Consider the following 24,550-nt stretch of genomic DNA (forward strand, 5'->3'; position numbering starts at 1 on the left):
CACGAGAAACGACTGAGAGAGGTAAGGAGAGGCGAGGCGATGGACACACAGCACGCCCCCTTCATTTCACGGTGGCGTCTCCCTGACCGAATCGGGCTGTAGCTCCGAAAAGAAAGGAGAAACAAAAATAGGAAGTAAAAGTGCCAATAGCGCCCTGTGTTCCCATGCGCTCACCCGCCCAAGTACTGACAAGGGCCAAAGTTGTTACGCATCGGCAATCGGACATTTTCTTTCATTTTCTCTTTATCGGTTGAGAACCAGTGTATTCAAGATATTATGGCCATTGCCGAGTGAATGCTGTAGCGCTCCCCGACGAGTCGGGTTCGGATCCTCTATCAACTTCCACGCAGGGTGATGATCTTTTGGTCACCACACTCGCCAGCTGAAATCGGCGCCGCCTTTTCGTAGTAGGAAAAGAGTAGTGGCCCGTGGGGGGATCGAACCCACGACCTTCGCGTTATTAGCACGACGCTCTAACCAACTGAGCTAACGGGCCTCGGCAGATGCAGTTGCTCAGCCCTACGCTGGAAACAGGTGGCATGAAGCCGCACACCATTTCTATGGTCGTCGTGTGTCTGCTTCCCTAGTCTATATTCTGCTGACGGTCACGAAACAGTAGCTATATTGCGAGCAGGACGGGAAACGGCCGCTCGGACAGCTCAAACTTGTCACGATTCGTGTGGAAAAAATTCCGTTCCGGTACCGGGAATCGAACCCGGGCCTCCTGGGTGAAAGCCAGGTATCCTAGCCACTAGACCACACCGGATGTGGCCGTTTCGTTCGACCGTTCGTACGGTCGCTTGTCGCATTTCGTGTCGAGTGCCGCGTCGGCGCCCCCCTCTCTTTGCGAGCATCTGTGCACATACTGACTGGCAAGGCGCGCACCTCAAACGTCGCAGAGCAATGCTTTTGGCTTCATGCTCTGCTGGGAGAAGAGGAAAAGGGAAGCTGTAAGTAGCAATAACAGGAAGTAAACATTTTCCCGCTGAAGCGTTGAAACGCTGTGGATAACAAACAAGAAATACGTTGGCGCCCTAGCAACAGCACCACCATGTCACAGAAAATTAAATGCCCCGGGTGAGGATCGAACTCACGACCTTAAGATTATGAGACTTACGCGCTGCCTACTGCGCTACCGAGGCACGGGTGCACCGCTTGTCCTGGAAACTGGGTAAACACCTTACCCAATATTAGACGTAGAGACACTGTACTTCCTGGATAACGTGTTCTGTTGCTACACGTGCACTGCCGGCCCAGTTGATTGCGGTGCTGCTGCAGCTGTTGCAACGATAGGCAGCACTCCTTGTCGTTGAAGTTCAGTGCCTCGGAGGCACCCGGACCCAGCAACTTGTGAGGCCAGGCCGACGCTAGTCTGTAGAACATGATGCGAGCGTCCTAGTGGGGACCCGCGAGTGCTGCGTTCTCGGTCCTTCTCAAGGGAAATCCAGCTACACATTCTTGTGGATCGTGCATCTCAAGCGCTCAAGCCACGCGGCAGCATTATCGCGGGAAAAGCAAAATGATGCATCGGCCGGGAATCGAACCCGGGCCGCCCGCGTGGCAGGCGAGCATTCTACCACTGAACCACCGATGCTCGGGCCAGCGGTAACTTGACGCTGCTTGCCGAGCAGATGTCTCAAGGGAAAGTGGGACTGCCGTCAAGCGCCGTAGCATTCTGTGGAAAAGATGCTGCAGACGCTGAATCCTGCACTGCACTGCTCTGCTTAAAAATGCCGCCAGAACGCGGTCCTCTGCGTACTCTTGCGTTGCCGGCGCCCAACTCTTGCCAAAGGATGCGAAATGTGCGCGGATACGCTGTCCGAATGCGTCTGGATGTGCTCCCCTAGCCTGCCTCGAAATGCGCCTGCCAGGTACGATCACCTTCGGCCGCTGCCGACTGGCGGGAAGCCGACACAGCGCGGACGCGCGGCGCTCGCTTGTGCGGTGGTGGTGTAATGGTCAGCATAGTTGCGTTCCAAGCAGTTGATCCGGGTTCGATTCCCGGCCACCGCAGCAGGCTTTTAATTTCGCGTATGAGTACTTTTGCCACGCGCTCTTAAATTATTGTTTTTTCGCCCTCTTACTCGCTGCATACCAGCCCTTAGTGTGTCTCGACTTGTCTCGACTTTGCTCGGCTGACGCGAGAGCTGACGCTCTCAAATCGGCCTATATCAAAACGACAAGCACGAGAAACGACTGAGAGAGGTAAGGAGAGGCGAGGCGATGGACACACAGCACGCCCCCTTCATTTCACGGTGGCGTCTCCCTGACCGAATCGGGCTGTAGCTCCGAAAAGAAAGGAGAAACAAAAATAGGAAGTAAAAGTGCCAATAGCGCCCTGTGTTCCCATGCGCTCACCCGCCCAAGTACTGACAAGGGCCAAAGTTGTTACGCATCGGCAATCGGACATTTTCTTTCATTTTCTCTTTATCGGTTGAGAACCAGTGTATTCAAGATATTATGGCCATTGCCGAGTGAATGCTGTAGCGCTCCCCGACGAGTCGGGTTCGGATCCTCTATCAACTTCCACGCAGGGTGATGATCTTTTGGTCACCACACTCGCCAGCTGAAATCGGCGCCGCCTTTTCGTAGTAGGAAAAGAGTAGTGGCCCGTGGGGGGATCGAACCCACGACCTTCGCGTTATTAGCACGACGCTCTAACCAACTGAGCTAACGGGCCTCGGCAGATGCAGTTGCTCAGCCCTACGCTGGAAACAGGTGGCATGAAGCCGCACACCATTTCTATGGTCGTCGTGTGTCTGCTTCCCTAGTCTATATTCTGCTGACGGTCACGAAACAGTAGCTATATTGCGAGCAGGACGGGAAACGGCCGCTCGGACAGCTCAAACTTGTCACGATTCGTGTGGAAAAAATTCCGTTCCGGTACCGGGAATCGAACCCGGGCCTCCTGGGTGAAAGCCAGGTATCCTAGCCACTAGACCACACCGGATGTGGCCGTTTCGTTCGACCGTTCGTACGGTCGCTTGTCGCATTTCGTGTCGAGTGCCGCGTCGGCGCCCCCCTCTCTTTGCGAGCATCTGTGCACATACTGACTGGCAAGGCGCGCACCTCAAACGTCGCAGAGCAATGCTTTTGGCTTCATGCTCTGCTGGGAGAAGAGGAAAAGGGAAGCTGTAAGTAGCAATAACAGGAAGTAAACATTTTCCCGCTGAAGCGTTGAAACGCTGTGGATAACAAACAAGAAATACGTTGGCGCCCTAGCAACAGCACCACCATGTCACAGAAAATTAAATGCCCCGGGTGAGGATCGAACTCACGACCTTAAGATTATGAGACTTACGCGCTGCCTACTGCGCTACCGAGGCACGGGTGCACCGCTTGTCCTGGAAACTGGGTAAACACCTTACCCAATATTAGACGTAGAGACACTGTACTTCCTGGATAACGTGTTCTGTTGCTACACGTGCACTGCCGGCCCAGTTGATTGCGGTGCTGCTGCAGCTGTTGCAACGATAGGCAGCACTCCTTGTCGTTGAAGTTCAGTGCCTCGGAGGCACCCGGACCCAGCAACTTGTGAGGCCAGGCCGACGCTAGTCTGTAGAACATGATGCGAGCGTCCTAGTGGGGACCCGCGAGTGCTGCGTTCTCGGTCCTTCTCAAGGGAAATCCAGCTACACATTCTTGTGGATCGTGCATCTCAAGCGCTCAAGCCACGCGGCAGCATTATCGCGGGAAAAGCAAAATGATGCATCGGCCGGGAATCGAACCCGGGCCGCCCGCGTGGCAGGCGAGCATTCTACCACTGAACCACCGATGCTCGGGCCAGCGGTAACTTGACGCTGCTTGCCGAGCAGATGTCTCAAGGGAAAGTGGGACTGCCGTCAAGCGCCGTAGCATTCTGTGGAAAAGATGCTGCAGACGCTGAATCCTGCACTGCACTGCTCTGCTTAAAAATGCCGCCAGAACGCGGTCCTCTGCGTACTCTTGCGTTGCCGGCGCCCAACTCTTGCCAAAGGATGCGAAATGTGCGCGGATACGCTGTCCGAATGCGTCTGGATGTGCTCCCCTAGCCTGCCTCGAAATGCGCCTGCCAGGTACGATCACCTTCGGCCGCTGCCGACTGGCGGGAAGCCGACACAGCGCGGACGCGCGGCGCTCGCTTGTGCGGTGGTGGTGTAATGGTCAGCATAGTTGCGTTCCAAGCAGTTGATCCGGGTTCGATTCCCGGCCACCGCAGCAGGCTTTTAATTTCGCGTATGAGTACTTTTGCCACGCGCTCTTAAATTATTGTTTTTTCGCCCTCTTACTCGCTGCATACCAGCCCTTAGTGTGTCTCGACTTGTCTCGACTTTGCTCGGCTGACGCGAGAGCTGACGCTCTCAAATCGGCCTATATCAAAACGACAAGCACGAGAAACGACTGAGAGAGGTAAGGAGAGGCGAGGCGATGGACACACAGCACGCCCCCTTCATTTCACGGTGGCGTCTCCCTGACCGAATCGGGCTGTAGCTCCGAAAAGAAAGGAGAAACAAAAATAGGAAGTAAAAGTGCCAATAGCGCCCTGTGTTCCCATGCGCTCACCCGCCCAAGTACTGACAAGGGCCAAAGTTGTTACGCATCGGCAATCGGACATTTTCTTTCATTTTCTCTTTATCGGTTGAGAACCAGTGTATTCAAGATATTATGGCCATTGCCGAGTGAATGCTGTAGCGCTCCCCGACGAGTCGGGTTCGGATCCTCTATCAACTTCCACGCAGGGTGATGATCTTTTGGTCACCACACTCGCCAGCTGAAATCGGCGCCGCCTTTTCGTAGTAGGAAAAGAGTAGTGGCCCGTGGGGGGATCGAACCCACGACCTTCGCGTTATTAGCACGACGCTCTAACCAACTGAGCTAACGGGCCTCGGCAGATGCAGTTGCTCAGCCCTACGCTGGAAACAGGTGGCATGAAGCCGCACACCATTTCTATGGTCGTCGTGTGTCTGCTTCCCTAGTCTATATTCTGCTGACGGTCACGAAACAGTAGCTATATTGCGAGCAGGACGGGAAACGGCCGCTCGGACAGCTCAAACTTGTCACGATTCGTGTGGAAAAAATTCCGTTCCGGTACCGGGAATCGAACCCGGGCCTCCTGGGTGAAAGCCAGGTATCCTAGCCACTAGACCACACCGGATGTGGCCGTTTCGTTCGACCGTTCGTACGGTCGCTTGTCGCATTTCGTGTCGAGTGCCGCGTCGGCGCCCCCCTCTCTTTGCGAGCATCTGTGCACATACTGACTGGCAAGGCGCGCACCTCAAACGTCGCAGAGCAATGCTTTTGGCTTCATGCTCTGCTGGGAGAAGAGGAAAAGGGAAGCTGTAAGTAGCAATAACAGGAAGTAAACATTTTCCCGCTGAAGCGTTGAAACGCTGTGGATAACAAACAAGAAATACGTTGGCGCCCTAGCAACAGCACCACCATGTCACAGAAAATTAAATGCCCCGGGTGAGGATCGAACTCACGACCTTAAGATTATGAGACTTACGCGCTGCCTACTGCGCTACCGAGGCACGGGTGCACCGCTTGTCCTGGAAACTGGGTAAACACCTTACCCAATATTAGACGTAGAGACACTGTACTTCCTGGATAACGTGTTCTGTTGCTACACGTGCACTGCCGGCCCAGTTGATTGCGGTGCTGCTGCAGCTGTTGCAACGATAGGCAGCACTCCTTGTCGTTGAAGTTCAGTGCCTCGGAGGCACCCGGACCCAGCAACTTGTGAGGCCAGGCCGACGCTAGTCTGTAGAACATGATGCGAGCGTCCTAGTGGGGACCCGCGAGTGCTGCGTTCTCGGTCCTTCTCAAGGGAAATCCAGCTACACATTCTTGTGGATCGTGCATCTCAAGCGCTCAAGCCACGCGGCAGCATTATCGCGGGAAAAGCAAAATGATGCATCGGCCGGGAATCGAACCCGGGCCGCCCGCGTGGCAGGCGAGCATTCTACCACTGAACCACCGATGCTCGGGCCAGCGGTAACTTGACGCTGCTTGCCGAGCAGATGTCTCAAGGGAAAGTGGGACTGCCGTCAAGCGCCGTAGCATTCTGTGGAAAAGATGCTGCAGACGCTGAATCCTGCACTGCACTGCTCTGCTTAAAAATGCCGCCAGAACGCGGTCCTCTGCGTACTCTTGCGTTGCCGGCGCCCAACTCTTGCCAAAGGATGCGAAATGTGCGCGGATACGCTGTCCGAATGCGTCTGGATGTGCTCCCCTAGCCTGCCTCGAAATGCGCCTGCCAGGTACGATCACCTTCGGCCGCTGCCGACTGGCGGGAAGCCGACACAGCGCGGACGCGCGGCGCTCGCTTGTGCGGTGGTGGTGTAATGGTCAGCATAGTTGCGTTCCAAGCAGTTGATCCGGGTTCGATTCCCGGCCACCGCAGCAGGCTTTTAATTTCGCGTATGAGTACTTTTGCCACGCGCTCTTAAATTATTGTTTTTTCGCCCTCTTACTCGCTGCATACCAGCCCTTAGTGTGTCTCGACTTGTCTCGACTTTGCTCGGCTGACGCGAGAGCTGACGCTCTCAAATCGGCCTATATCAAAACGACAAGCACGAGAAACGACTGAGAGAGGTAAGGAGAGGCGAGGCGATGGACACACAGCACGCCCCCTTCATTTCACGGTGGCGTCTCCCTGACCGAATCGGGCTGTAGCTCCGAAAAGAAAGGAGAAACAAAAATAGGAAGTAAAAGTGCCAATAGCGCCCTGTGTTCCCATGCGCTCACCCGCCCAAGTACTGACAAGGGCCAAAGTTGTTACGCATCGGCAATCGGACATTTTCTTTCATTTTCTCTTTATCGGTTGAGAACCAGTGTATTCAAGATATTATGGCCATTGCCGAGTGAATGCTGTAGCGCTCCCCGACGAGTCGGGTTCGGATCCTCTATCAACTTCCACGCAGGGTGATGATCTTTTGGTCACCACACTCGCCAGCTGAAATCGGCGCCGCCTTTTCGTAGTAGGAAAAGAGTAGTGGCCCGTGGGGGGATCGAACCCACGACCTTCGCGTTATTAGCACGACGCTCTAACCAACTGAGCTAACGGGCCTCGGCAGATGCAGTTGCTCAGCCCTACGCTGGAAACAGGTGGCATGAAGCCGCACACCATTTCTATGGTCGTCGTGTGTCTGCTTCCCTAGTCTATATTCTGCTGACGGTCACGAAACAGTAGCTATATTGCGAGCAGGACGGGAAACGGCCGCTCGGACAGCTCAAACTTGTCACGATTCGTGTGGAAAAAATTCCGTTCCGGTACCGGGAATCGAACCCGGGCCTCCTGGGTGAAAGCCAGGTATCCTAGCCACTAGACCACACCGGATGTGGCCGTTTCGTTCGACCGTTCGTACGGTCGCTTGTCGCATTTCGTGTCGAGTGCCGCGTCGGCGCCCCCCTCTCTTTGCGAGCATCTGTGCACATACTGACTGGCAAGGCGCGCACCTCAAACGTCGCAGAGCAATGCTTTTGGCTTCATGCTCTGCTGGGAGAAGAGGAAAAGGGAAGCTGTAAGTAGCAATAACAGGAAGTAAACATTTTCCCGCTGAAGCGTTGAAACGCTGTGGATAACAAACAAGAAATACGTTGGCGCCCTAGCAACAGCACCACCATGTCACAGAAAATTAAATGCCCCGGGTGAGGATCGAACTCACGACCTTAAGATTATGAGACTTACGCGCTGCCTACTGCGCTACCGAGGCACGGGTGCACCGCTTGTCCTGGAAACTGGGTAAACACCTTACCCAATATTAGACGTAGAGACACTGTACTTCCTGGATAACGTGTTCTGTTGCTACACGTGCACTGCCGGCCCAGTTGATTGCGGTGCTGCTGCAGCTGTTGCAACGATAGGCAGCACTCCTTGTCGTTGAAGTTCAGTGCCTCGGAGGCACCCGGACCCAGCAACTTGTGAGGCCAGGCCGACGCTAGTCTGTAGAACATGATGCGAGCGTCCTAGTGGGGACCCGCGAGTGCTGCGTTCTCGGTCCTTCTCAAGGGAAATCCAGCTACACATTCTTGTGGATCGTGCATCTCAAGCGCTCAAGCCACGCGGCAGCATTATCGCGGGAAAAGCAAAATGATGCATCGGCCGGGAATCGAACCCGGGCCGCCCGCGTGGCAGGCGAGCATTCTACCACTGAACCACCGATGCTCGGGCCAGCGGTAACTTGACGCTGCTTGCCGAGCAGATGTCTCAAGGGAAAGTGGGACTGCCGTCAAGCGCCGTAGCATTCTGTGGAAAAGATGCTGCAGACGCTGAATCCTGCACTGCACTGCTCTGCTTAAAAATGCCGCCAGAACGCGGTCCTCTGCGTACTCTTGCGTTGCCGGCGCCCAACTCTTGCCAAAGGATGCGAAATGTGCGCGGATACGCTGTCCGAATGCGTCTGGATGTGCTCCCCTAGCCTGCCTCGAAATGCGCCTGCCAGGTACGATCACCTTCGGCCGCTGCCGACTGGCGGGAAGCCGACACAGCGCGGACGCGCGGCGCTCGCTTGTGCGGTGGTGGTGTAATGGTCAGCATAGTTGCGTTCCAAGCAGTTGATCCGGGTTCGATTCCCGGCCACCGCAGCAGGCTTTTAATTTCGCGTATGAGTACTTTTGCCACGCGCTCTTAAATTATTGTTTTTTCGCCCTCTTACTCGCTGCATACCAGCCCTTAGTGTGTCTCGACTTGTCTCGACTTTGCTCGGCTGACGCGAGAGCTGACGCTCTCAAATCGGCCTATATCAAAACGACAAGCACGAGAAACGACTGAGAGAGGTAAGGAGAGGCGAGGCGATGGACACACAGCACGCCCCCTTCATTTCACGGTGGCGTCTCCCTGACCGAATCGGGCTGTAGCTCCGAAAAGAAAGGAGAAACAAAAATAGGAAGTAAAAGTGCCAATAGCGCCCTGTGTTCCCATGCGCTCACCCGCCCAAGTACTGACAAGGGCCAAAGTTGTTACGCATCGGCAATCGGACATTTTCTTTCATTTTCTCTTTATCGGTTGAGAACCAGTGTATTCAAGATATTATGGCCATTGCCGAGTGAATGCTGTAGCGCTCCCCGACGAGTCGGGTTCGGATCCTCTATCAACTTCCACGCAGGGTGATGATCTTTTGGTCACCACACTCGCCAGCTGAAATCGGCGCCGCCTTTTCGTAGTAGGAAAAGAGTAGTGGCCCGTGGGGGGATCGAACCCACGACCTTCGCGTTATTAGCACGACGCTCTAACCAACTGAGCTAACGGGCCTCGGCAGATGCAGTTGCTCAGCCCTACGCTGGAAACAGGTGGCATGAAGCCGCACACCATTTCTATGGTCGTCGTGTGTGTCTGCTTCCCTAGTCTATATTCTGCTGACGGTCACGAAACAGTAGCTATATTGCGAGCAGGACGGGAAACGGCCGCTCGGACAGCTCAAACTTGTCACGATTCGTGTGGAAAAAATTCCGTTCCGGTACCGGGAATCGAACCCGGGCCTCCTGGGTGAAAGCCAGGTATCCTAGCCACTAGACCACACCGGATGTGGCCGTTTCGTTCGACCGTTCGTACGGTCGCTTGTCGCATTTCGTGTCGAGTGCCGCGTCGGCGCCCCCCTCTCTTTGCGAGCATCTGTGCACATACTGACTGGCAAGGCGCGCACCTCAAACGTCGCAGAGCAATGCTTTTGGCTTCATGCTCTGCTGGGAGAAGAGGAAAAGGGAAGCTGTAAGTAGCAATAACAGGAAGTAAACATTTTCCCGCTGAAGCGTTGAAACGCTGTGGATAACAAACAAGAAATACGTTGGCGCCCTAGCAACAGCACCACCATGTCACAGAAAATTAAATGCCCCGGGTGAGGATCGAACTCACGACCTTAAGATTATGAGACTTACGCGCTGCCTACTGCGCTACCGAGGCACGGGTGCACCGCTTGTCCTGGAAACTGGGTAAACACCTTACCCAATATTAGACGTAGAGACACTGTACTTCCTGGATAACGTGTTCTGTTGCTACACGTGCACTGCCGGCCCAGTTGATTGCGGTGCTGCTGCAGCTGTTGCAACGATAGGCAGCACTCCTTGTCGTTGAAGTTCAGTGCCTCGGAGGCACCCGGACCCAGCAACTTGTGAGGCCAGGCCGACGCTAGTCTGTAGAACATGATGCGAGCGTCCTAGTGGGGACCCGCGAGTGCTGCGTTCTCGGTCCTTCTCAAGGGAAATCCAGCTACACATTCTTGTGGATCGTGCATCTCAAGCGCTCAAGCCACGCGGCAGCATTATCGCGGGAAAAGCAAAATGATGCATCGGCCGGGAATCGAACCCGGGCCGCCCGCGTGGCAGGCGAGCATTCTACCACTGAACCACCGATGCTCGGGCCAGCGGTAACTTGACGCTGCTTGCCGAGCAGATGTCTCAAGGGAAAGTGGGACTGCCGTCAAGCGCCGTAGCATTCTGTGGAAAAGATGCTGCAGACGCTGAATCCTGCACTGCACTGCTCTGCTTAAAAATGCCGCCAGAACGCGGTCCTCTGCGTACTCTTGCGTTGCCGGCGCCCAACTCTTGCCAAAGGATGCGAAATGTGCGCGGATACGCTGTCCGAATGCGTCTGGATGTGCTCCCCTAGCCTGCCTCGAAATGCGCCTGCCAGGTACGATCACCTTCGGCCGCTGCCGACTGGCGGGAAGCCGACACAGCGCGGACGCGCGGCGCTCGCTTGTGCGGTGGTGGTGTAATGGTCAGCATAGTTGCGTTCCAAGCAGTTGATCCGGGTTCGATTCCCGGCCACCGCAGCAGGCTTTTAATTTCGCGTATGAGTACTTTTGCCACGCGCTCTTAAATTATTGTTTTTTCGCCCTCTTACTCGCTGCATACCAGCCCTTAGTGTGTCTCGACTTGTCTCGACTTTGCTCGGCTGACGCGAGAGCTGACGCTCTCAAATCGGCCTATATCAAAACGACAAGCACGAGAAACGACTGAGAGAGGTAAGGAGAGGCGAGGCGATGGACACACAGCACGCCCCCTTCATTTCACGGTGGCGTCTCCCTGACCGAATCGGGCTGTAGCTCCGAAAAGAAAGGAGAAACAAAAATAGGAAGTAAAAGTGCCAATAGCGCCCTGTGTTCCCATGCGCTCACCCGCCCAAGTACTGACAAGGGCCAAAGTTGTTACGCATCGGCAATCGGACATTTTCTTTCATTTTCTCTTTATCGGTTGAGAACCAGTGTATTCAAGATATTATGGCCATTGCCGAGTGAATGCTGTAGCGCTCCCCGACGAGTCGGGTTCGGATCCTCTATCAACTTCCACGCAGGGTGATGATCTTTTGGTCACCACACTCGCCAGCTGAAATCGGCGCCGCCTTTTCGTAGTAGGAAAAGAGTAGTGGCCCGTGGGGGGATCGAACCCACGACCTTCGCGTTATTAGCACGACGCTCTAACCAACTGAGCTAACGGGCCTCGGCAGATGCAGTTGCTCAGCCCTACGCTGGAAACAGGTGGCATGAAGCCGCACACCATTTCTATGGTCGTCGTGTGTCTGCTTCCCTAGTCTATATTCTGCTGACGGTCACGAAACAGTAGCTATATTGCGAGCAGGACGGGAAACGGCCGCTCGGACAGCTCAAACTTGTCACGATTCGTGTGGAAAAAATTCCGTTCCGGTACCGGGAATCGAACCCGGGCCTCCTGGGTGAAAGCCAGGTATCCTAGCCACTAGACCACACCGGATGTGGCCGTTTCGTTCGACCGTTCGTACGGTCGCTTGTCGCATTTCGTGTCGAGTGCCGCGTCGGCGCCCCCCTCTCTTTGCGAGCATCTGTGCACATACTGACTGGCAAGGCGCGCACCTCAAACGTCGCAGAGCAATGCTTTTGGCTTCATGCTCTGCTGGGAGAAGAGGAAAAGGGAAGCTGTAAGTAGCAATAACAGGAAGTAAACATTTTCCCGCTGAAGCGTTGAAACGCTGTGGATAACAAACAAGAAATACGTTGGCGCCCTAGCAACAGCACCACCATGTCACAGAAAATTAAATGCCCCGGGTGAGGATCGAACTCACGACCTTAAGATTATGAGACTTACGCGCTGCCTACTGCGCTACCGAGGCACGGGTGCACCGCTTGTCCTGGAAACTGGGTAAACACCTTACCCAATATTAGACGTAGAGACACTGTACTTCCTGGATAACGTGTTCTGTTGCTACACGTGCACTGCCGGCCCAGTTGATTGCGGTGCTGCTGCAGCTGTTGCAACGATAGGCAGCACTCCTTGTCGTTGAAGTTCAGTGCCTCGGAGGCACCCGGACCCAGCAACTTGTGAGGCCAGGCCGACGCTAGTCTGTAGAACATGATGCGAGCGTCCTAGTGGGGACCCGCGAGTGCTGCGTTCTCGGTCCTTCTCAAGGGAAATCCAGCTACACATTCTTGTGGATCGTGCATCTCAAGCGCTCAAGCCACGCGGCAGCATTATCGCGGGAAAAGCAAAATGATGCATCGGCCGGGAATCGAACCCGGGCCGCCCGCGTGGCAGGCGAGCATTCTACCACTGAACCACCGATGCTCGGGCCAGCGGTAACTTGACGCTGCTTGCCGAGCAGATGTCTCAAGGGAAAGTGGGACTGCCGTCAAGCGCCGTAGCATTCTGTGGAAAAGATGCTGCAGACGCTGAATCCTGCACTGCACTGCTCTGCTTAAAAATGCCGCCAGAACGCGGTCCTCTGCGTACTCTTGCGTTGCCGGCGCCCAACTCTTGCCAAAGGATGCGAAATGTGCGCGGATACGCTGTCCGAATGCGTCTGGATGTGCTCCCCTAGCCTGCCTCGAAATGCGCCTGCCAGGTACGATCACCTTCGGCCGCTGCCGACTGGCGGGAAGCCGACACAGCGCGGACGCGCGGCGCTCGCTTGTGCGGTGGTGGTGTAATGGTCAGCATAGTTGCGTTCCAAGCAGTTGATCCGGGTTCGATTCCCGGCCACCGCAGCAGGCTTTTAATTTCGCGTATGAGTACTTTTGCCACGCGCTCTTAAATTATTGTTTTTTCGCCCTCTTACTCGCTGCATACCAGCCCTTAGTGTGTCTCGACTTGTCTCGACTTTGCTCGGCTGACGCGAGAGCTGACGCTCTCAAATCGGCCTATATCAAAACGACAAGCACGAGAAACGACTGAGAGAGGTAAGGAGAGGCGAGGCGATGGACACACAGCACGCCCCCTTCATTTCACGGTGGCGTCTCCCTGACCGAATCGGGCTGTAGCTCCGAAAAGAAAGGAGAAACAAAAATAGGAAGTAAAAGTGCCAATAGCGCCCTGTGTTCCCATGCGCTCACCCGCCCAAGTACTGACAAGGGCCAAAGTTGTTACGCATCGGCAATCGGACATTTTCTTTCATTTTCTCTTTATCGGTTGAGAACCAGTGTATTCAAGATATTATGGCCATTGCCGAGTGAATGCTGTAGCGCTCCCCGACGAGTCGGGTTCGGATCCTCTATCAACTTCCACGCAGGGTGATGATCTTTTGGTCACCACACTCGCCAGCTGAAATCGGCGCCGCCTTTTCGTAGTAGGAAAAGAGTAGTGGCCCGTGGGGGGATCGAACCCACGACCTTCGCGTTATTAGCACGACGCTCTAACCAACTGAGCTAACGGGCCTCGGCAGATGCAGTTGCTCAGCCCTACGCTGGAAACAGGTGGCATGAAGCCGCACACCATTTCTATGGTCGTCGTGTGTCTGCTTCCCTAGTCTATATTCTGCTGACGGTCACGAAACAGTAGCTATATTGCGAGCAGGACGGGAAACGGCCGCTCGGACAGCTCAAACTTGTCACGATTCGTGTGGAAAAAATTCCGTTCCGGTACCGGGAATCGAACCCGGGCCTCCTGGGTGAAAGCCAGGTATCCTAGCCACTAGACCACACCGGATGTGGCCGTTTCGTTCGACCGTTCGTACGGTCGCTTGTCGCATTTCGTGTCGAGTGCCGCGTCGGCGCCCCCCTCTCTTTGCGAGCATCTGTGCACATACTGACTGGCAAGGCGCGCACCTCAAACGTCGCAGAGCAATGCTTTTGGCTTCATGCTCTGCTGGGAGAAGAGGAAAAGGGAAGCTGTAAGTAGCAATAACAGGAAGTAAACATTTTCCCGCTGAAGCGTTGAAACGCTGTGGATAACAAACAAGAAATACGTTGGCGCCCTAGCAACAGCACCACCATGTCACAGAAAATTAAATGCCCCGGGTGAGGATCGAACTCACGACCTTAAGATTATGAGACTTACGCGCTGCCTACTGCGCTACCGAGGCACGGGTGCACCGCTTGTCCTGGAAACTGGGTAAACACCTTACCCAATATTAGACGTAGAGACACTGTACTTCCTGGATAACGTGTTCTGTTGCTACACGTGCACTGCCGGCCCAGTTGATTGCGGTGCTGCTGCAGCTGTTGCAACGATAGGCAGCACTCCTTGTCGTTGAAGTTCAGTGCCTCGGAGGCACCCGGACCCAGCAACTTGTGAGGCCAGGCCGACGCTAGTCTGTAGAACATGATGCGAGCGTCCTAGTGGGGACCCGCGAGTGCTGCGTTCTCGGTCCTTCTCAAGGGAAATCCAGCTACACATTCTTGTGGATCGTGCATCTCAAGCGCTCAAGCCACGCGGCAGCATTATCGCGGGAAAAGCAAAATGATGCATCGGCCGGGAATCGAACCCGGGCCGCCCGCGTGGCAGGCGAGCATTCTACCACTGAACCACCGATGCTCGGGCCAGCGGTAACTTGACGCTGCTTGCCGAGCAGATGTCTCAAGGGAAAGTGGGACTGCCGTCAAGCGCCGTAGCATTCTGTGGAAAAGATGCTGCAGACGCTGAATCCTGCACTGCACTGCTCTGCTTAAAAATGCCGCCAGAACGCGGTCCTCTGCGTACTCTTGCGTTGCCGGCGCCCAACTCTTGCCAAAGGATGCGAAATGTGCGCGGATACGCTGTCCGAATGCGTCTGGATGTGCTCCCCTAGCCTGCCTCGAAATGCGCCTGCCAGGTACGATCACCTTCGGCCGCTGCCGACTGGCGGGAAGCCGACACAGCGCGGACGCGCGGCGCTCGCTTGTGCGGTGGTGGTGTAATGGTCAGCATAGTTGCGTTCCAAGCAGTTGATCCGGGTTCGATTCCCGGCCACCGCAGCAGGCTTTTAATTTCGCGTATGAGTACTTTTGCCACGCGCTCTTAAATTATTGTTTTTTCGCCCTCTTACTCGCTGCATACCAGCCCTTAGTGTGTCTCGACTTGTCTCGACTTTGCTCGGCTGACGCGAGAGCTGACGCTCTCAAATCGGCCTATATCAAAACGACAAGCACGAGAAACGACTGAGAGAGGTAAGGAGAGGCGAGGCGATGGACACACAGCACGCCCCCTTCATTTCACGGTGGCGTCTCCCTGACCGAATCGGGCTGTAGCTCCGAAAAGAAAGGAGAAACAAAAATAGGAAGTAAAAGTGCCAATAGCGCCCTGTGTTCCCATGCGCTCACCCGCCCAAGTACTGACAAGGGCCAAAGTTGTTACGCATCGGCAATCGGACATTTTCTTTCATTTTCTCTTTATCGGTTGAGAACCAGTGTATTCAAGATATTATGGCCATTGCCGAGTGAATGCTGTAGCGCTCCCCGACGAGTCGGGTTCGGATCCTCTATCAACTTCCACGCAGGGTGATGATCTTTTGGTCACCACACTCGCCAGCTGAAATCGGCGCCGCCTTTTCGTAGTAGGAAAAGAGTAGTGGCCCGTGGGGGGATCGAACCCACGACCTTCGCGTTATTAGCACGACGCTCTAACCAACTGAGCTAACGGGCCTCGGCAGATGCAGTTGCTCAGCCCTACGCTGGAAACAGGTGGCATGAAGCCGCACACCATTTCTATGGTCGTCGTGTGTCTGCTTCCCTAGTCTATATTCTGCTGACGGTCACGAAACAGTAGCTATATTGCGAGCAGGACGGGAAACGGCCGCTCGGACAGCTCAAACTTGTCACGATTCGTGTGGAAAAAATTCCGTTCCGGTACCGGGAATCGAACCCGGGCCTCCTGGGTGAAAGCCAGGTATCCTAGCCACTAGACCACACCGGATGTGGCCGTTTCGTTCGACCGTTCGTACGGTCGCTTGTCGCATTTCGTGTCGAGTGCCGCGTCGGCGCCCCCCTCTCTTTGCGAGCATCTGTGCACATACTGACTGGCAAGGCGCGCACCTCAAACGTCGCAGAGCAATGCTTTTGGCTTCATGCTCTGCTGGGAGAAGAGGAAAAGGGAAGCTGTAAGTAGCAATAACAGGAAGTAAACATTTTCCCGCTGAAGCGTTGAAACGCTGTGGATAACAAACAAGAAATACGTTGGCGCCCTAGCAACAGCACCACCATGTCACAGAAAATTAAATGCCCCGGGTGAGGATCGAACTCACGACCTTAAGATTATGAGACTTACGCGCTGCCTACTGCGCTACCGAGGCACGGGTGCACCGCTTGTCCTGGAAACTGGGTAAACACCTTACCCAATATTAGACGTAGAGACACTGTACTTCCTGGATAACGTGTTCTGTTGCTACACGTGCACTGCCGGCCCAGTTGATTGCGGTGCTGCTGCAGCTGTTGCAACGATAGGCAGCACTCCTTGTCGTTGAAGTTCAGTGCCTCGGAGGCACCCGGACCCAGCAACTTGTGAGGCCAGGCCGACGCTAGTCTGTAGAACATGATGCGAGCGTCCTAGTGGGGACCCGCGAGTGCTGCGTTCTCGGTCCTTCTCAAGGGAAATCCAGCTACACATTCTTGTGGATCGTGCATCTCAAGCGCTCAAGCCACGCGGCAGCATTATCGCGGGAAAAGCAAAATGATGCATCGGCCGGGAATCGAACCCGGGCCGCCCGCGTGGCAGGCGAGCATTCTACCACTGAACCACCGATGCTCGGGCCAGCGGTAACTTGACGCTGCTTGCCGAGCAGATGTCTCAAGGGAAAGTGGGACTGCCGTCAAGCGCCGTAGCATTCTGTGGAAAAGATGCTGCAGACGCTGAATCCTGCACTGCACTGCTCTGCTTAAAAATGCCGCCAGAACGCGGTCCTCTGCGTACTCTTGCGTTGCCGGCGCCCAACTCTTGCCAAAGGATGCGAAATGTGCGCGGATACGCTGTCCGAATGCGTCTGGATGTGCTCCCCTAGCCTGCCTCGAAATGCGCCTGCCAGGTACGATCACCTTCGGCCGCTGCCGACTGGCGGGAAGCCGACACAGCGCGGACGCGCGGCGCTCGCTTGTGCGGTGGTGGTGTAATGGTCAGCATAGTTGCGTTCCAAGCAGTTGATCCGGGTTCGATTCCCGGCCACCGCAGCAGGCTTTTAATTTCGCGTATGAGTACTTTTGCCACGCGCTCTTAAATTATTGTTTTTTCGCCCTCTTACTCGCTGCATACCAGCCCTTAGTGTGTCTCGACTTGTCTCGACTTTGCTCGGCTGACGCGAGAGCTGACGCTCTCAAATCGGCCTATATCAAAACGACAAGCACGAGAAACGACTGAGAGAGGTAAGGAGAGGCGAGGCGATGGACACACAGCACGCCCCCTTCATTTCACGGTGGCGTCTCCCTGACCGAATCGGGCTGTAGCTCCGAAAAGAAAGGAGAAACAAAAATAGGAAGTAAAAGTGCCAATAGCGCCCTGTGTTCCCATGCGCTCACCCGCCCAAGTACTGACAAGGGCCAAAGTTGTTACGCATCGGCAATCGGACATTTTCTTTCATTTTCTCTTTATCGGTTGAGAACCAGTGTATTCAAGATATTATGGCCATTGCCGAGTGAATGCTGTAGCGCTCCCCGACGAGTCGGGTTCGGATCCTCTATCAACTTCCACGCAGGGTGATGATCTTTTGGTCACCACACTCGCCAGCTGAAATCGGCGCCGCCTTTTCGTAGTAGGAAAAGAGTAGTGGCCCGTGGGGGGATCGAACCCACGACCTTCGCGTTATTAGCACGACGCTCTAACCAACTGAGCTAACGGGCCTCGGCAGATGCAGTTGCTCAGCCCTACGCTGGAAACAGGTGGCATGAAGCCGCACACCATTTCTATGGTCGTCGTGTGTCTGCTTCCCTAGTCTATATTCTGCTGACGGTCACGAAACAGTAGCTATATTGCGAGCAGGACGGGAAACGGCCGCTCGGACAGCTCAAACTTGTCACGATTCGTGTGGAAAAAATTCCGTTCCGGTACCGGGAATCGAACCCGGGCCTCCTGGGTGAAAGCCAGGTATCCTAGCCACTAGACCACACCGGATGTGGCCGTTTCGTTCGACCGTTCGTACGGTCGCTTGTCGCATTTCGTGTCGAGTGCCGCGTCGGCGCCCCCCTCTCTTTGCGAGCATCTGTGCACATACTGACTGGCAAGGCGCGCACCTCAAACGTCGCAGAGCAATGCTTTTGGCTTCATGCTCTGCTGGGAGAAGAGGAAAAGGGAAGCTGTAAGTAGCAATAACAGGAAGTAAACATTTTCCCGCTGAAGCGTTGAAACGCTGTGGATAACAAACAAGAAATACGTTGGCGCCCTAGCAACAGCACCACCATGTCACAGAAAATTAAATGCCCCGGGTGAGGATCGAACTCACGACCTTAAGATTATGAGACTTACGCGCTGCCTACTGCGCTACCGAGGCACGGGTGCACCGCTTGTCCTGGAAACTGGGTAAACACCTTACCCAATATTAGACGTAGAGACACTGTACTTCCTGGATAACGTGTTCTGTTGCTACACGTGCACTGCCGGCCCAGTTGATTGCGGTGCTGCTGCAGCTGTTGCAACGATAGGCAGCACTCCTTGTCGTTGAAGTTCAGTGCCTCGGAGGCACCCGGACCCAGCAACTTGTGAGGCCAGGCCGACGCTAGTCTGTAGAACATGATGCGAGCGTCCTAGTGGGGACCCGCGAGTGCTGCGTTCTCGGTCCTTCTCAAGGGAAATCCAGCTACACATTCTTGTGGATCGTGCATCTCAAGCGCTCAAGCCACGCGGCAGCATTATCGCGGGAAAAGCAAAATGATGCATCGGCCGGGAATCGAACCCGGGCCGCCCGCGTGGCAGGCGAGCATTCTACCACTGAACCACCGATGCTCGGGCCAGCGGTAACTTGACGCTGCTTGCCGAGCAGATGTCTCAAGGGAAAGTGGGACTGCCGTCAAGCGCCGTAGCATTCTGTGGAAAAGATGCTGCAGACGCTGAATCCTGCACTGCACTGCTCTGCTTAAAAATGCCGCCAGAACGCGGTCCTCTGCGTACTCTTGCGTTGCCGGCGCCCAACTCTTGCCAAAGGATGCGAAATGTGCGCGGATACGCTGTCCGAATGCGTCTGGATGTGCTCCCCTAGCCTGCCTCGAAATGCGCCTGCCAGGTACGATCACCTTCGGCCGCTGCCGACTGGCGGGAAGCCGACACAGCGCGGACGCGCGGCGCTCGCTTGTGCGGTGGTGGTGTAATGGTCAGCATAGTTGCGTTCCAAGCAGTTGATCCGGGTTCGATTCCCGGCCACCGCAGCAGGCTTTTAATTTCGCGTATGAGTACTTTTGCCACGCGCTCTTAAATTATTGTTTTTTCGCCCTCTTACTCGCTGCATACCAGCCCTTAGTGTGTCTCGACTTGTCTCGACTTTGCTCGGCTGACGCGAGAGCTGACGCTCTCAAATCGGCCTATATCAAAACGACAAGCACGAGAAACGACTGAGAGAGGTAAGGAGAGGCGAGGCGATGGACACACAGCACGCCCCCTTCATTTCACGGTGGCGTCTCCCTGACCGAATCGGGCTGTAGCTCCGAAAAGAAAGGAGAAACAAAAATAGGAAGTAAAAGTGCCAATAGCGCCCTGTGTTCCCATGCGCTCACCCGCCCAAGTACTGACAAGGGCCAAAGTTGTTACGCATCGGCAATCGGACATTTTCTTTCATTTTCTCTTTATCGGTTGAGAACCAGTGTATTCAAGATATTATGGCCATTGCCGAGTGAATGCTGTAGCGCTCCCCGACGAGTCGGGTTCGGATCCTCTATCAACTTCCACGCAGGGTGATGATCTTTTGGTCACCACACTCGCCAGCTGAAATCGGCGCCGCCTTTTCGTAGTAGGAAAAGAGTAGTGGCCCGTGGGGGGATCGAACCCACGACCTTCGCGTTATTAGCACGACGCTCTAACCAACTGAGCTAACGGGCCTCGGCAGATGCAGTTGCTCAGCCCTACGCTGGAAACAGGTGGCATGAAGCCGCACACCATTTCTATGGTCGTCGTGTGTCTGCTTCCCTAGTCTATATTCTGCTGACGGTCACGAAACAGTAGCTATATTGCGAGCAGGACGGGAAACGGCCGCTCGGACAGCTCAAACTTGTCACGATTCGTGTGGAAAAAATTCCGTTCCGGTACCGGGAATCGAACCCGGGCCTCCTGGGTGAAAGCCAGGTATCCTAGCCACTAGACCACACCGGATGTGGCCGTTTCGTTCGACCGTTCGTACGGTCGCTTGTCGCATTTCGTGTCGAGTGCCGCGTCGGCGCCCCCCTCTCTTTGCGAGCATCTGTGCACATACTGACTGGCAAGGCGCGCACCTCAAACGTCGCAGAGCAATGCTTTTGGCTTCATGCTCTGCTGGGAGAAGAGGAAAAGGGAAGCTGTAAGTAGCAATAACAGGAAGTAAACATTTTCCCGCTGAAGCGTTGAAACGCTGTGGATAACAAACAAGAAATACGTTGGCGCCCTAGCAACAGCACCACCATGTCACAGAAAATTAAATGCCCCGGGTGAGGATCGAACTCACGACCTTAAGATTATGAGACTTACGCGCTGCCTACTGCGCTACCGAGGCACGGGTGCACCGCTTGTCCTGGAAACTGGGTAAACACCTTACCCAATATTAGACGTAGAGACACTGTACTTCCTGGATAACGTGTTCTGTTGCTACACGTGCACTGCCGGCCCAGTTGATTGCGGTGCTGCTGCAGCTGTTGCAACGATAGGCAGCACTCCTTGTCGTTGAAGTTCAGTGCCTCGGAGGCACCCGGACCCAGCAACTTGTGAGGCCAGGCCGACGCTAGTCTGTAGAACATGATGCGAGCGTCCTAGTGGGGACCCGCGAGTGCTGCGTTCTCGGTCCTTCTCAAGGGAAATCCAGCTACACATTCTTGTGGATCGTGCATCTCAAGCGCTCAAGCCACGCGGCAGCATTATCGCGGGAAAAGCAAAATGATGCATCGGCCGGGAATCGAACCCGGGCCGCCCGCGTGGCAGGCGAGCATTCTACCACTGAACCACCGATGCTCGGGCCAGCGGTAACTTGACGCTGCTTGCCGAGCAGATGTCTCAAGGGAAAGTGGGACTGCCGTCAAGCGCCGTAGCATTCTGTGGAAAAGATGCTGCAGACGCTGAATCCTGCACTGCACTGCTCTGCTTAAAAATGCCGCCAGAACGCGGTCCTCTGCGTACTCTTGCGTTGCCGGCGCCCAACTCTTGCCAAAGGATGCGAAATGTGCGCGGATACGCTGTCCGAATGCGTCTGGATGTGCTCCCCTAGCCTGCCTCGAAATGCGCCTGCCAGGTACGATCACCTTCGGCCGCTGCCGACTGGCGGGAAGCCGACACAGCGCGGACGCGCGGCGCTCGCTTGTGCGGTGGTGGTGTAATGGTCAGCATAGTTGCGTTCCAAGCAGTTGATCCGGGTTCGATTCCCGGCCACCGCAGCAGGCTTTTAATTTCGCGTATGAGTACTTTTGCCACGCGCTCTTAAATTATTGTTTTTTCGCCCTCTTACTCGCTGCATACCAGCCCTTAGTGTGTCTCGACTTGTCTCGACTTTGCTCGGCTGACGCGAGAGCTGACGCTCTCAAATCGGCCTATATCAAAACGACAAGCACGAGAAACGACTGAGAGAGGTAAGGAGAGGCGAGGCGATGGACACACAGCACGCCCCCTTCATTTCACGGTGGCGTCTCCCTGACCGAATCGGGCTGTAGCTCCGAAAAGAAAGGAGAAACAAAAATAGGAAGTAAAAGTGCCAATAGCGCCCTGTGTTCCCATGCGCTCACCCGCCCAAGTACTGACAAGGGCCAAAGTTGTTACGCATCGGCAATCGGACATTTTCTTTCATTTTCTCTTTATCGGTTGAGAACCAGTGTATTCAAGATATTATGGCCATTGCCGAGTGAATGCTGTAGCGCTCCCCGACGAGTCGGGTTCGGATCCTCTATCAACTTCCACGCAGGGTGATGATCTTTTGGTCACCACACTCGCCAGCTGAAATCGGCGCCGCCTTTTCGTAGTAGGAAAAGAGTAGTGGCCCGTGGGGGGATCGAACCCACGACCTTCGCGTTATTAGCACGACGCTCTAACCAACTGAGCTAACGGGCCTCGGCAGATGCAGTTGCTCAGCCCTACGCTGGAAACAGGTGGCATGAAGCCGCACACCATTTCTATGGTCGTCGTGTGTCTGCTTCCCTAGTCTATATTCTGCTGACGGTCACGAAACAGTAGCTATATTGCGAGCAGGACGGGAAACGGCCGCTCGGACAGCTCAAACTTGTCACGATTCGTGTGGAAAAAATTCCGTTCCGGTACCGGGAATCGAACCCGGGCCTCCTGGGTGAAAGCCAGGTATCCTAGCCACTAGACCACACCGGATGTGGCCGTTTCGTTCGACCGTTCGTACGGTCGCTTGTCGCATTTCGTGTCGAGTGCCGCGTCGGCGCCCCCCTCTCTTTGCGAGCATCTGTGCACATACTGACTGGCAAGGCGCGCACCTCAAACGTCGCAGAGCAATGCTTTTGGCTTCATGCTCTGCTGGGAGAAGAGGAAAAGGGAAGCTGTAAGTAGCAATAACAGGAAGTAAACATTTTCCCGCTGAAGCGTTGAAACGCTGTGGATAACAAACAAGAAATACGTTGGCGCCCTAGCAACAGCACCACCATGTCACAGAAAATTAAATGCCCCGGGTGAGGATCGAACTCACGACCTTAAGATTATGAGACTTACGCGCTGCCTACTGCGCTACCGAGGCACGGGTGCACCGCTTGTCCTGGAAACTGGGTAAACACCTTACCCAATATTAGACGTAGAGACACTGTACTTCCTGGATAACGTGTTCTGTTGCTACACGTGCACTGCCGGCCCAGTTGATTGCGGTGCTGCTGCAGCTGTTGCAACGATAGGCAGCACTCCTTGTCGTTGAAGTTCAGTGCCTCGGAGGCACCCGGACCCAGCAACTTGTGAGGCCAGGCCGACGCTAGTCTGTAGAACATGATGCGAGCGTCCTAGTGGGGACCCGCGAGTGCTGCGTTCTCGGTCCTTCTCAAGGGAAATCCAGCTACACATTCTTGTGGATCGTGCATCTCAAGCGCTCAAGCCACGCGGCAGCATTATCGCGGGAAAAGCAAAATGATGCATCGGCCGGGAATCGAACCCGGGCCGCCCGCGTGGCAGGCGAGCATTCTACCACTGAACCACCGATGCTCGGGCCAGCGGTAACTTGACGCTGCTTGCCGAGCAGATGTCTCAAGGGAAAGTGGGACTGCCGTCAAGCGCCGTAGCATTCTGTGGAAAAGATGCTGCAGACGCTGAATCCTGCACTGCACTGCTCTGCTTAAAAATGCCGCCAGAACGCGGTCCTCTGCGTACTCTTGCGTTGCCGGCGCCCAACTCTTGCCAAAGGATGCGAAATGTGCGCGGATACGCTGTCCGAATGCGTCTGGATGTGCTCCCCTAGCCTGCCTCGAAATGCGCCTGCCAGGTACGATCACCTTCGGCCGCTGCCGACTGGCGGGAAGCCGACACAGCGCGGACGCGCGGCGCTCGCTTGTGCGGTGGTGGTGTAATGGTCAGCATAGTTGCGTTCCAAGCAGTTGATCCGGGTTCGATTCCCGGCCACCGCAGCAGGCTTTTAATTTCGCGTATGAGTACTTTTGCCACGCGCTCTTAAATTATTGTTTTTTCGCCCTCTTACTCGCTGCATACCAGCCCTTAGTGTGTCTCGACTTGTCTCGACTTTGCTCGGCTGACGCGAGAGCTGACGCTCTCAAATCGGCCTATATCAAAACGACAAGCACGAGAAACGACTGAGAGAGGTAAGGAGAGGCGAGGCGATGGACACACAGCACGCCCCCTTCATTTCACGGTGGCGTCTCCCTGACCGAATCGGGCTGTAGCTCCGAAAAGAAAGGAGAAACAAAAATAGGAAGTAAAAGTGCCAATAGCGCCCTGTGTTCCCATGCGCTCACCCGCCCAAGTACTGACAAGGGCCAAAGTTGTTACGCATCGGCAATCGGACATTTTCTTTCATTTTCTCTTTATCGGTTGAGAACCAGTGTATTCAAGATATTATGGCCATTGCCGAGTGAATGCTGTAGCGCTCCCCGACGAGTCGGGTTCGGATCCTCTATCAACTTCCACGCAGGGTGATGATCTTTTGGTCACCACACTCGCCAGCTGAAATCGGCGCCGCCTTTTCGTAGTAGGAAAAGAGTAGTGGCCCGTGGGGGGATCGAACCCACGACCTTCGCGTTATTAGCACGACGCTCTAACCAACTGAGCTAACGGGCCTCGGCAGATGCAGTTGCTCAGCCCTACG

At 55.0% G+C, this 24,550-nt stretch overlaps 56 non-coding genes across 56 annotated transcripts; 11 read left to right on the forward strand and 45 right to left on the reverse strand.

The window, feature by feature from the left end:
* Nucleotides 1-422: 422 nt before the first annotated feature.
* Nucleotides 423-496, reverse strand: Trnai-aau. Its single transcript has one exon. It is a non-coding gene; the product is annotated as a tRNA-Ile (tRNA).
* Nucleotides 497-694: 198 nt separating this feature from the next.
* Trnae-uuc lies at nucleotides 695-766 on the reverse strand. The gene has a single exon. It is a non-coding gene; the product is annotated as a tRNA-Glu (tRNA).
* A 303-nt stretch (nucleotides 767-1,069) lies between these two features.
* Trnam-cau lies at nucleotides 1,070-1,142 on the reverse strand. Its single transcript has one exon. It is a non-coding gene; the product is annotated as a tRNA-Met (tRNA).
* Nucleotides 1,143-1,523: 381 nt separating this feature from the next.
* On the reverse strand, nucleotides 1,524-1,594 carry Trnag-gcc. Its single transcript has one exon. It is a non-coding gene; the product is annotated as a tRNA-Gly (tRNA).
* A 347-nt stretch (nucleotides 1,595-1,941) lies between these two features.
* Trnag-ucc lies at nucleotides 1,942-2,013 on the forward strand. Its single transcript has one exon. It is a non-coding gene; the product is annotated as a tRNA-Gly (tRNA).
* Nucleotides 2,014-2,606: 593 nt separating this feature from the next.
* Nucleotides 2,607-2,680, reverse strand: Trnai-aau. The gene has a single exon. It is a non-coding gene; the product is annotated as a tRNA-Ile (tRNA).
* Nucleotides 2,681-2,878: 198 nt separating this feature from the next.
* Nucleotides 2,879-2,950, reverse strand: Trnae-uuc. Its single transcript has one exon. It is a non-coding gene; the product is annotated as a tRNA-Glu (tRNA).
* A 303-nt stretch (nucleotides 2,951-3,253) lies between these two features.
* On the reverse strand, nucleotides 3,254-3,326 carry Trnam-cau. The gene has a single exon. It is a non-coding gene; the product is annotated as a tRNA-Met (tRNA).
* A 381-nt stretch (nucleotides 3,327-3,707) lies between these two features.
* Nucleotides 3,708-3,778, reverse strand: Trnag-gcc. The gene has a single exon. It is a non-coding gene; the product is annotated as a tRNA-Gly (tRNA).
* Nucleotides 3,779-4,125: 347 nt separating this feature from the next.
* On the forward strand, nucleotides 4,126-4,197 carry Trnag-ucc. Its single transcript has one exon. It is a non-coding gene; the product is annotated as a tRNA-Gly (tRNA).
* A 593-nt stretch (nucleotides 4,198-4,790) lies between these two features.
* Trnai-aau lies at nucleotides 4,791-4,864 on the reverse strand. Its single transcript has one exon. It is a non-coding gene; the product is annotated as a tRNA-Ile (tRNA).
* Nucleotides 4,865-5,062: 198 nt separating this feature from the next.
* Nucleotides 5,063-5,134, reverse strand: Trnae-uuc. The gene has a single exon. It is a non-coding gene; the product is annotated as a tRNA-Glu (tRNA).
* Nucleotides 5,135-5,437: 303 nt separating this feature from the next.
* Trnam-cau lies at nucleotides 5,438-5,510 on the reverse strand. Its single transcript has one exon. It is a non-coding gene; the product is annotated as a tRNA-Met (tRNA).
* Nucleotides 5,511-5,891: 381 nt separating this feature from the next.
* Nucleotides 5,892-5,962, reverse strand: Trnag-gcc. The gene has a single exon. It is a non-coding gene; the product is annotated as a tRNA-Gly (tRNA).
* Nucleotides 5,963-6,309: 347 nt separating this feature from the next.
* Nucleotides 6,310-6,381, forward strand: Trnag-ucc. The gene has a single exon. It is a non-coding gene; the product is annotated as a tRNA-Gly (tRNA).
* Nucleotides 6,382-6,974: 593 nt separating this feature from the next.
* On the reverse strand, nucleotides 6,975-7,048 carry Trnai-aau. Its single transcript has one exon. It is a non-coding gene; the product is annotated as a tRNA-Ile (tRNA).
* A 198-nt stretch (nucleotides 7,049-7,246) lies between these two features.
* Nucleotides 7,247-7,318, reverse strand: Trnae-uuc. Its single transcript has one exon. It is a non-coding gene; the product is annotated as a tRNA-Glu (tRNA).
* Nucleotides 7,319-7,621: 303 nt separating this feature from the next.
* Trnam-cau lies at nucleotides 7,622-7,694 on the reverse strand. The gene has a single exon. It is a non-coding gene; the product is annotated as a tRNA-Met (tRNA).
* A 381-nt stretch (nucleotides 7,695-8,075) lies between these two features.
* Nucleotides 8,076-8,146, reverse strand: Trnag-gcc. Its single transcript has one exon. It is a non-coding gene; the product is annotated as a tRNA-Gly (tRNA).
* Nucleotides 8,147-8,493: 347 nt separating this feature from the next.
* Nucleotides 8,494-8,565, forward strand: Trnag-ucc. The gene has a single exon. It is a non-coding gene; the product is annotated as a tRNA-Gly (tRNA).
* A 593-nt stretch (nucleotides 8,566-9,158) lies between these two features.
* Nucleotides 9,159-9,232, reverse strand: Trnai-aau. Its single transcript has one exon. It is a non-coding gene; the product is annotated as a tRNA-Ile (tRNA).
* A 200-nt stretch (nucleotides 9,233-9,432) lies between these two features.
* Trnae-uuc lies at nucleotides 9,433-9,504 on the reverse strand. Its single transcript has one exon. It is a non-coding gene; the product is annotated as a tRNA-Glu (tRNA).
* Nucleotides 9,505-9,807: 303 nt separating this feature from the next.
* Trnam-cau lies at nucleotides 9,808-9,880 on the reverse strand. Its single transcript has one exon. It is a non-coding gene; the product is annotated as a tRNA-Met (tRNA).
* A 381-nt stretch (nucleotides 9,881-10,261) lies between these two features.
* On the reverse strand, nucleotides 10,262-10,332 carry Trnag-gcc. The gene has a single exon. It is a non-coding gene; the product is annotated as a tRNA-Gly (tRNA).
* A 347-nt stretch (nucleotides 10,333-10,679) lies between these two features.
* Nucleotides 10,680-10,751, forward strand: Trnag-ucc. The gene has a single exon. It is a non-coding gene; the product is annotated as a tRNA-Gly (tRNA).
* Nucleotides 10,752-11,344: 593 nt separating this feature from the next.
* Trnai-aau lies at nucleotides 11,345-11,418 on the reverse strand. The gene has a single exon. It is a non-coding gene; the product is annotated as a tRNA-Ile (tRNA).
* A 198-nt stretch (nucleotides 11,419-11,616) lies between these two features.
* Trnae-uuc lies at nucleotides 11,617-11,688 on the reverse strand. Its single transcript has one exon. It is a non-coding gene; the product is annotated as a tRNA-Glu (tRNA).
* A 303-nt stretch (nucleotides 11,689-11,991) lies between these two features.
* Nucleotides 11,992-12,064, reverse strand: Trnam-cau. Its single transcript has one exon. It is a non-coding gene; the product is annotated as a tRNA-Met (tRNA).
* Nucleotides 12,065-12,445: 381 nt separating this feature from the next.
* Trnag-gcc lies at nucleotides 12,446-12,516 on the reverse strand. The gene has a single exon. It is a non-coding gene; the product is annotated as a tRNA-Gly (tRNA).
* Nucleotides 12,517-12,863: 347 nt separating this feature from the next.
* Nucleotides 12,864-12,935, forward strand: Trnag-ucc. Its single transcript has one exon. It is a non-coding gene; the product is annotated as a tRNA-Gly (tRNA).
* Nucleotides 12,936-13,528: 593 nt separating this feature from the next.
* On the reverse strand, nucleotides 13,529-13,602 carry Trnai-aau. The gene has a single exon. It is a non-coding gene; the product is annotated as a tRNA-Ile (tRNA).
* A 198-nt stretch (nucleotides 13,603-13,800) lies between these two features.
* Trnae-uuc lies at nucleotides 13,801-13,872 on the reverse strand. The gene has a single exon. It is a non-coding gene; the product is annotated as a tRNA-Glu (tRNA).
* A 303-nt stretch (nucleotides 13,873-14,175) lies between these two features.
* On the reverse strand, nucleotides 14,176-14,248 carry Trnam-cau. The gene has a single exon. It is a non-coding gene; the product is annotated as a tRNA-Met (tRNA).
* Nucleotides 14,249-14,629: 381 nt separating this feature from the next.
* Nucleotides 14,630-14,700, reverse strand: Trnag-gcc. Its single transcript has one exon. It is a non-coding gene; the product is annotated as a tRNA-Gly (tRNA).
* Nucleotides 14,701-15,047: 347 nt separating this feature from the next.
* On the forward strand, nucleotides 15,048-15,119 carry Trnag-ucc. Its single transcript has one exon. It is a non-coding gene; the product is annotated as a tRNA-Gly (tRNA).
* A 593-nt stretch (nucleotides 15,120-15,712) lies between these two features.
* Nucleotides 15,713-15,786, reverse strand: Trnai-aau. Its single transcript has one exon. It is a non-coding gene; the product is annotated as a tRNA-Ile (tRNA).
* A 198-nt stretch (nucleotides 15,787-15,984) lies between these two features.
* On the reverse strand, nucleotides 15,985-16,056 carry Trnae-uuc. Its single transcript has one exon. It is a non-coding gene; the product is annotated as a tRNA-Glu (tRNA).
* A 303-nt stretch (nucleotides 16,057-16,359) lies between these two features.
* Nucleotides 16,360-16,432, reverse strand: Trnam-cau. Its single transcript has one exon. It is a non-coding gene; the product is annotated as a tRNA-Met (tRNA).
* A 381-nt stretch (nucleotides 16,433-16,813) lies between these two features.
* Nucleotides 16,814-16,884, reverse strand: Trnag-gcc. Its single transcript has one exon. It is a non-coding gene; the product is annotated as a tRNA-Gly (tRNA).
* A 347-nt stretch (nucleotides 16,885-17,231) lies between these two features.
* Trnag-ucc lies at nucleotides 17,232-17,303 on the forward strand. Its single transcript has one exon. It is a non-coding gene; the product is annotated as a tRNA-Gly (tRNA).
* A 593-nt stretch (nucleotides 17,304-17,896) lies between these two features.
* Trnai-aau lies at nucleotides 17,897-17,970 on the reverse strand. Its single transcript has one exon. It is a non-coding gene; the product is annotated as a tRNA-Ile (tRNA).
* A 198-nt stretch (nucleotides 17,971-18,168) lies between these two features.
* Trnae-uuc lies at nucleotides 18,169-18,240 on the reverse strand. Its single transcript has one exon. It is a non-coding gene; the product is annotated as a tRNA-Glu (tRNA).
* A 303-nt stretch (nucleotides 18,241-18,543) lies between these two features.
* Nucleotides 18,544-18,616, reverse strand: Trnam-cau. Its single transcript has one exon. It is a non-coding gene; the product is annotated as a tRNA-Met (tRNA).
* Nucleotides 18,617-18,997: 381 nt separating this feature from the next.
* Trnag-gcc lies at nucleotides 18,998-19,068 on the reverse strand. Its single transcript has one exon. It is a non-coding gene; the product is annotated as a tRNA-Gly (tRNA).
* A 347-nt stretch (nucleotides 19,069-19,415) lies between these two features.
* Nucleotides 19,416-19,487, forward strand: Trnag-ucc. Its single transcript has one exon. It is a non-coding gene; the product is annotated as a tRNA-Gly (tRNA).
* A 593-nt stretch (nucleotides 19,488-20,080) lies between these two features.
* Nucleotides 20,081-20,154, reverse strand: Trnai-aau. The gene has a single exon. It is a non-coding gene; the product is annotated as a tRNA-Ile (tRNA).
* A 198-nt stretch (nucleotides 20,155-20,352) lies between these two features.
* Nucleotides 20,353-20,424, reverse strand: Trnae-uuc. Its single transcript has one exon. It is a non-coding gene; the product is annotated as a tRNA-Glu (tRNA).
* A 303-nt stretch (nucleotides 20,425-20,727) lies between these two features.
* Trnam-cau lies at nucleotides 20,728-20,800 on the reverse strand. The gene has a single exon. It is a non-coding gene; the product is annotated as a tRNA-Met (tRNA).
* A 381-nt stretch (nucleotides 20,801-21,181) lies between these two features.
* Trnag-gcc lies at nucleotides 21,182-21,252 on the reverse strand. The gene has a single exon. It is a non-coding gene; the product is annotated as a tRNA-Gly (tRNA).
* Nucleotides 21,253-21,599: 347 nt separating this feature from the next.
* On the forward strand, nucleotides 21,600-21,671 carry Trnag-ucc. Its single transcript has one exon. It is a non-coding gene; the product is annotated as a tRNA-Gly (tRNA).
* A 593-nt stretch (nucleotides 21,672-22,264) lies between these two features.
* Trnai-aau lies at nucleotides 22,265-22,338 on the reverse strand. The gene has a single exon. It is a non-coding gene; the product is annotated as a tRNA-Ile (tRNA).
* Nucleotides 22,339-22,536: 198 nt separating this feature from the next.
* Trnae-uuc lies at nucleotides 22,537-22,608 on the reverse strand. Its single transcript has one exon. It is a non-coding gene; the product is annotated as a tRNA-Glu (tRNA).
* A 303-nt stretch (nucleotides 22,609-22,911) lies between these two features.
* Trnam-cau lies at nucleotides 22,912-22,984 on the reverse strand. Its single transcript has one exon. It is a non-coding gene; the product is annotated as a tRNA-Met (tRNA).
* Nucleotides 22,985-23,365: 381 nt separating this feature from the next.
* On the reverse strand, nucleotides 23,366-23,436 carry Trnag-gcc. The gene has a single exon. It is a non-coding gene; the product is annotated as a tRNA-Gly (tRNA).
* A 347-nt stretch (nucleotides 23,437-23,783) lies between these two features.
* Trnag-ucc lies at nucleotides 23,784-23,855 on the forward strand. The gene has a single exon. It is a non-coding gene; the product is annotated as a tRNA-Gly (tRNA).
* A 593-nt stretch (nucleotides 23,856-24,448) lies between these two features.
* Trnai-aau lies at nucleotides 24,449-24,522 on the reverse strand. Its single transcript has one exon. It is a non-coding gene; the product is annotated as a tRNA-Ile (tRNA).
* Between the last annotated feature and the right edge of the window lie 28 nt (nucleotides 24,523-24,550).

This window comes from Schistocerca piceifrons, unplaced genomic scaffold (genome assembly GCF_021461385.2).
Source record: "Schistocerca piceifrons isolate TAMUIC-IGC-003096 unplaced genomic scaffold, iqSchPice1.1 HiC_scaffold_155, whole genome shotgun sequence".
Classification (NCBI taxonomy): domain Eukaryota; kingdom Metazoa; phylum Arthropoda; class Insecta; order Orthoptera; family Acrididae; genus Schistocerca; species Schistocerca piceifrons.